Source organism: Apteryx mantelli, chromosome 2 (assembly GCF_036417845.1).
Source record: "Apteryx mantelli isolate bAptMan1 chromosome 2, bAptMan1.hap1, whole genome shotgun sequence".
Classification (NCBI taxonomy): Eukaryota; Metazoa; Chordata; class Aves; order Apterygiformes; family Apterygidae; genus Apteryx; species Apteryx mantelli.
The window spans coordinates 15505968-15516138 of record NC_089979.1 but is presented as its reverse complement, the minus strand read 5'-3'; the positions used below and the strand labels follow the sequence as shown (position 1 = coordinate 15516138).

The window sequence follows — 10171 nt, the reverse complement described above, 5'->3', positions numbered from 1 at the left end:
TTCCAGCAGGTCAACCCCCAACCTGTGCTGGTGCATGGGGTTATTCCTCCCCAGGTGCAGGACCCTGCACTTGCCTTTGTTGAACTTCATGTGGTTCCTCTCCGCCCACCTCTCCAGCCTGTCCAGGTCCCTCTGAATGGCAGCACAGCCCTCTGGTGTATCGGCCACTCCTCCCAGTTTGGTATCATCAGCAAACTTGCTGAGGGTGCACTCTGTGCCTTCATCGAGGTCATTGATGAAGAAGTTGAACAGGATTGTTCCCAGTACTGACCCCTGGGGGACACTGCTAGCTACAGGCCTCCAACTAGACTCTGCGCCGCTGATCACAACTCTCTGAGCTCTGCCCTTCAGCCAGTTCTCAATCCACCTCACTGTCCACTCATCTAGCCCACACTTCCTGAGCTTGTCTATGAGGATGCTATGGGAGACAGTGTCAAAAGCCTTGCTGAAGTCAAGGTAGACAACATCCACTGCTCTCCCCTCATCTACCCAGACAGTCATTCCATCATAGAAGGCTATCAGATTGGTTAGGCATGATTTCCCCTTGATGAATCCATGCTGACGACTCCTGATCACCTTCTTGTCCTCCACATGCTTGGAGATGACATCCAGGATGAGCTGCTCTATCACCTTTCCAGGGATGGAGGTGAGGCTGACTGACCTGTAGTTTCCTGGGTCCTCCTTCTTGCCCTTTTTGAAGACTGGGGTGACATTGGCTTTCTTCCAGTCCTCAGGCACCTCTCCTGTTCTCCATGACCTTTCAAAGATAATGGAGAGTGGCTTACCAATAACATCCGCCAGCTCCCTCAGCCCTCATGGGTGCATCCCATCGGGGCCCATGGATTTGTGGGTGTCAAGTTTGCTTAAAGGATCTCTAACCCAATCCTCCTCCACCAAGGGAAAGTCTTCCTTTCTCCAGACTTTCTCTCTTGCCTCCAGGGTCTGGGGTTCCTGAGGGCTGGCCTGAGCAGTAAAGACTGAAGCAAAGGCGGCATTCAGTAATTCTGCCTTCTCTGCATCCTTCGTCACCAGGGCACCCACCCCATTCAGCAAAGGGCCCACATTTTCCCTAGTCTTCCTCTTGCTACTGATGTATTTGAAGAAGCCCTTCTTGTTGTCCTTGACATCCCTTGCCAGATTTAATTCTAAATGGGCCTTAGCCTTCCTCGTTGCATCCCTGCATACTCTGAGAACATTCCTATATTCCTCCCAAGTGGCCTGTCCCCCTTTCAGCATTCTTTGTACTTCCTCCTTCTGTTTGAGTTTTGCCAGGAGCTCCTTGCTCATCCATGCAGGTCTCCTCCCTCCTTTGCCTGACTTCCTACTCGTAGGGACGCACCGCTCTTGAGCCTGGAGGAAGTGATGCTTGAATATTAACCAGCTCTCTTGGACCCCCCCCCCCCTTCCTTCTAGGGCCCTAACCCATGGGATTCTTCCAAGTAGATCCCTGAAGAGGCCAAAGTTTGCTCTCCTGAAGTCCAGGGTTGCAATCCTACTTATTGCCCTGCTGCCTCCTCGCAGGATCCTGAACTCCACCATCTCATGGTCACTGCAGCCAAGGCTGCCCCCAACCTTCACATCTTCCACCAGTCCTTCTTTGTTTGTTAGTACAAGGTCCAGCAGCACACCTCTCCTTGTTGGCTCCTCCACCATCTGTGTCAAGAAGTTATCATTAATGCTCTGCAGGAATTTGAATTCTGAATTTGAATTCTGGTGTATTAGAGATGCATGTTTTTTTTTTACAGGTGACATACTGGTTTGTTGTTCTTTAAGTTTTGGATTTTGGTTTTTTTTAATGATTTCAACCCATTTGCCCACTCCTTGAGGTAAAAATCACTGGCATGTAGTAGTCACACCTGTTTAACAATATCTGATTTTGGTGGGGGAAGGTTAGGTCCAATTTTTCTCTTTTTTCTCCTTTTGAAGACTTTAACAGATTAATGGATGCCCAACAGTCTTTACTCCCATTTTGCAAATGGAAGCGTTGATAACTCATTCAGCATTCAGTGGCCAAGCTAGCAGTGGATCTGCTGAGTTCCCATTTAGGCTGGCCATTACAGCAGAGCCATTGATCAAGGAATAATGTTTCTCCAGCAGTGAGAGACGTTGCTATTATATAATTTATGTAAGGACAAAACAAATTAAAACTTTGAAGAAAGCTTTTGAAAAGGAGATGATGGGTGCCCATAGAGATTTTTCTTTGTTGAAGATGGAGGCACATCTTTATATTTGTAACATGTAGTGGCAGCTTTCTAGTCAATGGAATTATAAGCACACGTCCAACTTAGAAGAAATATTTGAAGTGGATTTTGAAATGGTACCAACATTTTAAGTGTGAGTATAAAATTCTCAATACTTAGCATTTTGTTGTAGTTTGGAACAATGAAAATGATTACAGAAAATGGAGATTAGAGTAGATGTTTATCCACTGTCTATATAATATCTCTGTGTTTTCACTAAATTTCTTTAAGTTTCTTTGCTTATTTTTATTATTTATAAACAGTGTAAAAATAACCTAAAATGTGAATAAGTGCAAGTATTGCAAGTAGATGTCAAGCTGATGCAATATTCAGCTTACTCTGTGCATCTGCTGGCAGTAGCCAAGGTTCATACTACAATTTTTCATCTGGGAGAGAGGGAAAAAAATAACACTTTAAACCACTGCCGGAATAGATAGCACACTAACTAAATTGCAAAGGGTGGAAATTGACAGAATTGTAAATTATCACAGTAAATACTGTCAAAACAGGGTCTTTGCAAGGTGTTGGACCAAAACCATACACTTTGACTTACACAGATGAAAGTAAGGGGAGTGTACATAATTCACCTACTACCACGTCCATGAATAAAGATAGGTTTTGGTCAAGAAGATGGCAATTTTAAAATGAGTAGCTATTCCTCAACTGTAGAATGCTTTTTAAGGAATTGCTGGGCATCAGCATGTGTTGAAATTTAATATTTTATTGCTAGTTAATGAAATGACACCAAATATAAGTATTTAGAAATACCGGCAAAGCAATACCAACACAGTCATTTTAGTGTTTTGTTTCTCTATCATTGACTATTTCTGTATCTCAGATTAGACAAAAGCTGGATAAACAGACAGTACTGGGAGCAGATACCAAACCTAGGATGGTTCCGTTGCTGAAATACAAGAATATTTGAGGGGTTTGGTGGAATTGTTAGGACTCTGATTTTGCCCAGAGAGAACCTGGTAGTGGAGCTGTGATGCTGAATATTTTGTAGCATGTTTATGGGATTACCTCAAATTAATACATACCTCCAAATGTAACTGCTAATCTACCATTTTCATAAACAATATTACAAATATTGAATGTTCAGTAAGCTAATTGAACTCAATGTGACAACACAGAAGATGCCTATTCGGCAGTTTGCAGAGGTACAAGATCTTTTTTATATAAAAAGACAGAGAGCTGAACAGATTTATGACATGTTCAGAAAAGATGCAAAGAGCTTACTTTTCCTTTTGTTGTCTTCCATAGAGGCAGCAAGGCCACATCCAGAGTGCTCTAATAAACCATGACTAGTTTTGCTGACATATAGAAAAACCCTTGTCCTGATTGTAGTATTTCTTACTAATAGTGAAATTGGAATCTATACACAAGTGCTACTTGAATTCGTCCCTGTAAATAATGGATATAGATGGTGCAGGACAAGGATTCTGGTCTCCTAGTAAGCAAGACTTCATCGGTGTGCAAGGTGGCTGCACAAGCCAAACAGATTCTACAGCTGAAGGATGATTGACAACTGCTGTAGAAAATGGTAAGCTCCAGATGTAGATCTGAAGTTAAGAAAAAGTCTTTTGTCAAAGGAAAAAAAAGGAGATGCAGCGACAACCAAGGACACTGTGAGTCAACTGAGGTTTACAGAGGATAGATTAGTTTACTTCGTGCTAACAAAGGAAATGGGAATAATAAAGGAATTTACTAATAAACCAGTGCACAAAGAAGCATTTGAGGAAGAAACTGAATACTTACCTCACCTTATTTACTAGCAATGAAGACTGATAGGGTAGAGCATCTGTGTCTTTAAAAGCAGAGGGTTTTTTGCTGTTTGGAAGATCATTCTATTTTTATATATAAAAATAGCAAACTGAATAGATTATTTGTATTGCAGGTTATTAATGAAAATGGCAAAAAAATGTGTACCAATGACAGTTTTTATTTAGCAAATGTAATGGGTAACTGGAATGTAAGAGTTAAATGTTTATTGAAACTTTCATCTTGTGAAGTCTAACTTCTGTGTAAGGATTTTAAGGATTTTTCTTACATTGCATAAGGGACACATTCTGGCATCTTTTAAAACACTAAAAAGCAATAGCAATACTAAACAACAATAACAATGCTAAAAGTATTGATGTCAGTGTAGTCAGAAGCAGAATACATGTTTGATTGCATTTGTCACTGGAGTAGGTCCAGTAAAGTACGTAGACATATTTGAGGCAGATAAGCAGAGGCACGTTTCTCATGTGCACTTAACTCGGGGATCATCTCAACTCATTATATGCCTTTGAGTTCAACTTAGAAGTTACCTAATTGTTTAAAGTTCTGTTTCTGCACATACCCCCAGCAGCTGATAATATCTGATCATCACTGCTTAGGTTGTATAAACTCTGCTTTTCTGCCCAAATCCTGTCAGGGGCCTGATGCACTAGGCTCTCTTCGGAGTGTACCCATTGTGCTCTTGCGTCCCCTTCTCAGATAACTGCTACTAACTGCAATGCTGTAGAGTCATGGTCTGGAATGGGGTTCAAAATGAGTGGCTGAAATGAATGTATTACATGCATATTAATGATAAAATCCTTCCCTGGATCTACATATGCTTTCTCATGAAATCTTACTTGAAAAATAAATTCACATTTGTCTAAATAGGAAGAAAGTTGTGTGAGCTGAAAGTTGTCTGAGTAGCAGTGACTAGCAATGCAGTTGTTTTTATAATCATAGAGAGGTTTTAGCAGGTATTTACAGTCATGGAGAATGGGGAAGATCATGGAAATAGCCTCTTACCAGAATACACTTGCGAAGTGGGAAGACTTTCAAACAGACAAAAACAGAGAGAAATAGAACAGCAACAATCAAAACTTAATGTGAACATAAATTGGCCCTAAAATAGAGGCGGGGAAAGAAGATTTGGGAAAACACATTTTAAATCTGCTTTAGACAGAGAATTGAGATGCAGTGTGGGGGAAAAAGCCATTACAGTTTAAGGGTGCACAGTCAAATATTGCAGAGCAGGGAATATACGTGTGAGACCTTGCAGTAATTCTGCACGAAATATTGCATTCATTTTGGCATCATCATGTTACTAATGCAATAAAATAGAAGATACCAATGTACTACTGTATGATTAAGCATTAGAATAACTTGGAAAAGCAAAGATGCAGCTCAAATCTAGAAATTGTTGGGTAAATGCAAAGGGGAGATAATTAATTAGAATGATTTGGGGTGGTTATAGTACAGAATAATGAAAGAAGGTAAGCAAGGTCTTCATTTATTTGACTGAACACCAATGGGGAGGGCAAAACCTTGTAATGCTAAGGTATGAAATATTAATTTCTCTAGGAGTTTAAAAGATGTCTCTTGGGTTACTTGGAAATTTTAGAACTAAACAGCATAAAAATACTAGAAAATGCATTGGGAAAATGCAGAAAAAAAACCCATCTTGCATTGGTAGAGCAAAGGATGGACTAAACTGACCTTTACTTTTTTTTCCACCTTTAGATTTTACAGTCATAAAACATCTTTTTATCAGATGACTATTTGTCAGATGATGAGCTCCTACGAGACCTGGACTAGACACCACCCGCAAGCATTAAACAGGTTTTCACAGCTTCTTTACGATGATTTGTTGCTGAAATTCCTCTTCAGGTAAGGTGCTTTCTTGGAATTTCTATTAAAGAGGAGGCTGAGCAGAAAAGGAAATGAAACAATACCTTGTTTCTCCCCCGCTCCCCACCCCCACATTCCCACCCTCTGTTTTGGTTCATGTCCCAGTGAAGAACTGCTCTGTGAGATTGCTGCAAAGTTGAAGTAGTAGCTGCTGTCTGATTACTGTCAGTTGACTCAGCAGAACTTATGAAGCCATTTACTAATATGAAATATGAGGCTATTTATCCACCCTCCCCCCAATTAATATTAAAAGCAGCTGTAGAACTTGCATGCCTGGCAGTGGGAGCGCTTTTCACAGGTTGCACTGAGAGAGCACGTTTGTTCCGACACAGAGATAGAGGGGTGAGCTAAGTGTATGTAAAACATGATCAGATTTTGCCTCAAATATAAAGTAGTCATTGTCATATAAATTGTTATGTAAACCACAGGCTACTTTTATAGCATTTGCATGTTACATGTATTTGTGTTCAGTGTGGGAGGTTGTAATTACTCTCTAGGAAAGGAGAACTTTTCTTTTTTAAGGTTTTGAATAGTCTGTCTGAGCAACCACATCTAAAATGCCCTCCAGCAGTCACAGAAAACAGAAGTAAGAGATGAAAATAGAACATAGGCTTTGCACTTTCCTCACAGAGAAGAAAATGGCTTTTTGCTTGTATTTAATTACTGTTGCCAAAGTCCCAGATTCTCATCATAATCAGCTTAGATTTTATAAAAACTAAGAGCCCCACTGTACTATTTTGAAAGTAATAAGCAGATTCAAGGTAGTTAAGCCAAATACAATTAGATTTATTTATTTTATAGCTCCTTGAAGCTGCAGAGACTACTATAATTTAAATTAGCTTTACCAAGCCAGAATGGAGACGGAATAAATTCATGCTAAGAGTATATGGCTTTTAGATTTGAGCCTTTGAACTAGACTCAAACAATTCCATTAGTTTTCCTGATGAACCAGAAAGAAAGCACAGACAGTAGTAAATCCTTCAGTTGTGCAAACTAGCGTCACAGACAGGAGTAAGGAAAACAGGTGGAAACTTCAGCCTGCTGATACTCTGAAATACAGTTATGGAACAGACTGGGATGTACTACAGTTTTGCTGCATGTTAGTACAGTGCCTATGGAAAAAGGGTTGTAATCATGACAGAGCCCAGCGTGGTAGCATAATCTAATGCTGCACTGGCTATATTCTGGTTTGCAGTACAAGTATTTAATCTTGAAGTTGATTTGTTCCATGTGTGTAAAATTAAAGGACCCCCCTGTATTATGGTCTGGGTATTTTTTTAAAAGACCGTGCGCTGATCCATGGTAAAGGAAAGTCTCTGTTGATCAGCCCTATACTGGTATGCCATAAAAATGTCTATTTATATAAGTGGAGATTTGCAGAACTGATGGGTGTCTTTGTCCCAGGGAATAGGGTAAGTAAACAGGAGGAGATAATGACAGGAGTGAAGAGAGAGCCCAGAGCTGCTATCCACAGGGCTGAAGCCATTGCATGGGTGCAGTGAACAAAGGCTTTGCTTTCCCTTTGTTTCACTTATTTTTGTTTGTCAGGTTTTTAGATTAATATGTAAAAACCTGTCACCTTTCAGTGCATGCAGATCTCCATTTCTTGATCCAAGACTATTTTTATTTGAAGTTTGGGTTCAGTATCGCAAGGCAGTAACTATCTGCACTGTTCAGACCAGAATGTAGTACAACTGCCCAAGAGAATAGTGATGCATCATCTCTAGGGTTTTTGTTGGGGTCTTATATGTTAACAGCATAAGCCTTCCCACTCCATTTCTAGCACAATTTACACCAGTTCTCTCTCCTAAGAGGAGAGAAAATAGAGGCGACAAAGATGTTCCCAAAGGAGTGACTAATCTTTAGCCATCAGGAATGTTCAAGGATAGCCACTTTTATTAATCATTAAATAGCTGTTTTTAAAACAAGAAAAAAAATATAAATGCAAAGCAGATAATTCCATTTTCCAAGTGTTTTGCAATGCACATCATTACCTGCTCAGTTTTTCATAGTCATTACCAGGTAGAAATTAGGTCTAGCAACGTATTGTCAGTAAGATGCTGTCAGCAGTACACACTTCAATTTTAAATTTAAAATGGAGTCTGTTGTCTGCCTATATCAGCTATTAACTTTACTGTCATTGTCACAAAGTCATCAATCTCAGTCTGTCCCAAACGCATTTTCTATATAGAGTCAGACCATCTTCCTTAGTTCCTCTCATGCAAATTTTAAATCATGTTGTAAACCTTGTACTGCACCAAAGGTTTAAGGCTGTAAGACTTGGCAGACTTTTTTTTTTTTTTTTAACATACATTCAATATCTACTACTGGATGATAGACTGCAGCTACTCTCTGGACAGGAACATGCCAGAAATAGGAAAACAGAAAAGAAACCCTGCAAGCTCATATAAAGTGGGTGAAAGTCTGGTTCCACTGAAGCTGATAGCAAACTTGGTAGAACTTAGTATTAATTTCCAAGTAATTGCTATAAAGATTGTTTCAGAGAAAAAAAGAAAGTGCACAAAGTGGTCTTTGCAAGCTGGATCTTGTATATTTTAGATATGACCTCTGCTTATGTAGCATCACAGCATCTGAGAGCATCAGAGATGCTCCAGTTATTTGAGTTCTATTTTAATGTGGTGGAGCTTGCTACCAGAACATTTTAAGCAGAGAGTATTCAGTTCTGGATTTTGCCTCTTACAGGTCTAACTTTCCAGAAGGGCACAGCTTAGAGAGCATATATGTGGTTTATAAAGATATGTGATATGAGGAGTTCCTTGAATACAGAGGATGTTCTGATCTTCAGCTTACTCTATAAATATGAAATCCTTCAAGCAAAAGTCTTTTTTAATAGCTGCAGAGAAGTGTCTGTCTCTTTGTTCCATGCCAGAAAGTTGCTTCATTGATTTACATTGCACTGGAAAAAATGTAAAGGGACCGATTTGTTAAATATTTTAACTGTGATGTGTTGCATCTGTACATTACATAGAAAGTAATAAAATATGGCTAATTCTGGTCATTTGCATGTGCAATTACTTACTTTGCAAATGCTGTTGCCATTGTTCATTTCTGCATTTGGTTAATATAACTGAATGTCAAGCCACTCAAAACGTTAGGAACTTGGAATCTAAGTTCTCAAAGAGCTGTATTGCCACCTTGAGTGCTGTATCTAAAAACTAAGGTGACACTAATATTTGTTACAAATCCCATGTTCAAATTCCATATCACCCTATAAATGTCTGTATTACTGTAATGAAGTGCCCAGGTTTTGGTTACAGGCAATCACAGACTTACTAAGGCTTAGTGTTACTGAGCTGCTGTGATTGCATCTAAGTGCTAGCTAGACTCCCATACTGATCATTTCTTCACCTGTTGCTCTTGGGACCTTGAACTAGTAGTCATTTTCTATGTCTGGCACAAGAAACAACACAAGGAGATGTAACACCCACGCCATTAGTGGTTAAAGCACTTCCATGAAAGACCTGAACTCAGGTCTTTCACCTTTGATAGCAACATCAGGCTCAGCTTGAGGCAGGAGGGCTGCAGCAGCATAAGACGTGCCTGAAAGGAGCCTACTTTGTGTCCAGAAGGTGCTCTCTCATATGCAAGCCTTTTTTGCATCCATAGAAGCTACACTGAAGAGAGAAGCAAACATAAAAACTGAAAAATGACACGGAGAATGTGCATAATTTATACTTGTTGGAAGATGCAAGTTCTGAGTGCAAATCAAATAGTTGCATCCAGAAGAGGGAAAAGACAAAACAGTACATAATGAGAACCAAGCAAGTAGCCCCTCGGCAACGGCAACAAAGGCCAAAGTATAAAGAGAGAGGTGGTACTGTGTAAAGAGGCCCACTGAAGCAAGGTGCACTGAGTATTTGTGCCTTCAAATTATGTCCCCAGCTACAATGAACTGCTTCACTAGCAAGGGAATAGTTCGTGTGGTTTGGCCCTCAAGTCTATGTTATAGCTCAAATGGTAGAGGGGCCTTTTCATACAGTTTTTAGAGCATCCATTAACATTGTATCTTATCCTGTAACACTGCTTCTATGGCGGGGCTGAATTTCCAGTTACCAGGCTGAAGCCTGAGATATAGTTGCAATACCTTCTTACTAAACCTTTGCAAAATTGCCAGAAAACACTCCATTAGCAAAAATATACAACACACCCCTCTTTTTTTATGGTCTCTCTTCACACACTTGTACATGGTGCCTAAGAAACATAGTCCTATAACTCTTCTTCCTCCCACAAATATCTATATA

General features: G+C 39.8%; 1 long non-coding RNA gene across 1 annotated transcript in view; it reads right to left on the bottom strand.

The window, feature by feature from the left end:
* The window catches only part of LOC106496314 (uncharacterized), a 72582-nt gene that overhangs the window by 6500 nt on the left and 55911 nt on the right, over positions 1-10171 (bottom strand). The gene's annotated exons all lie outside the window — the stretch shown is intronic.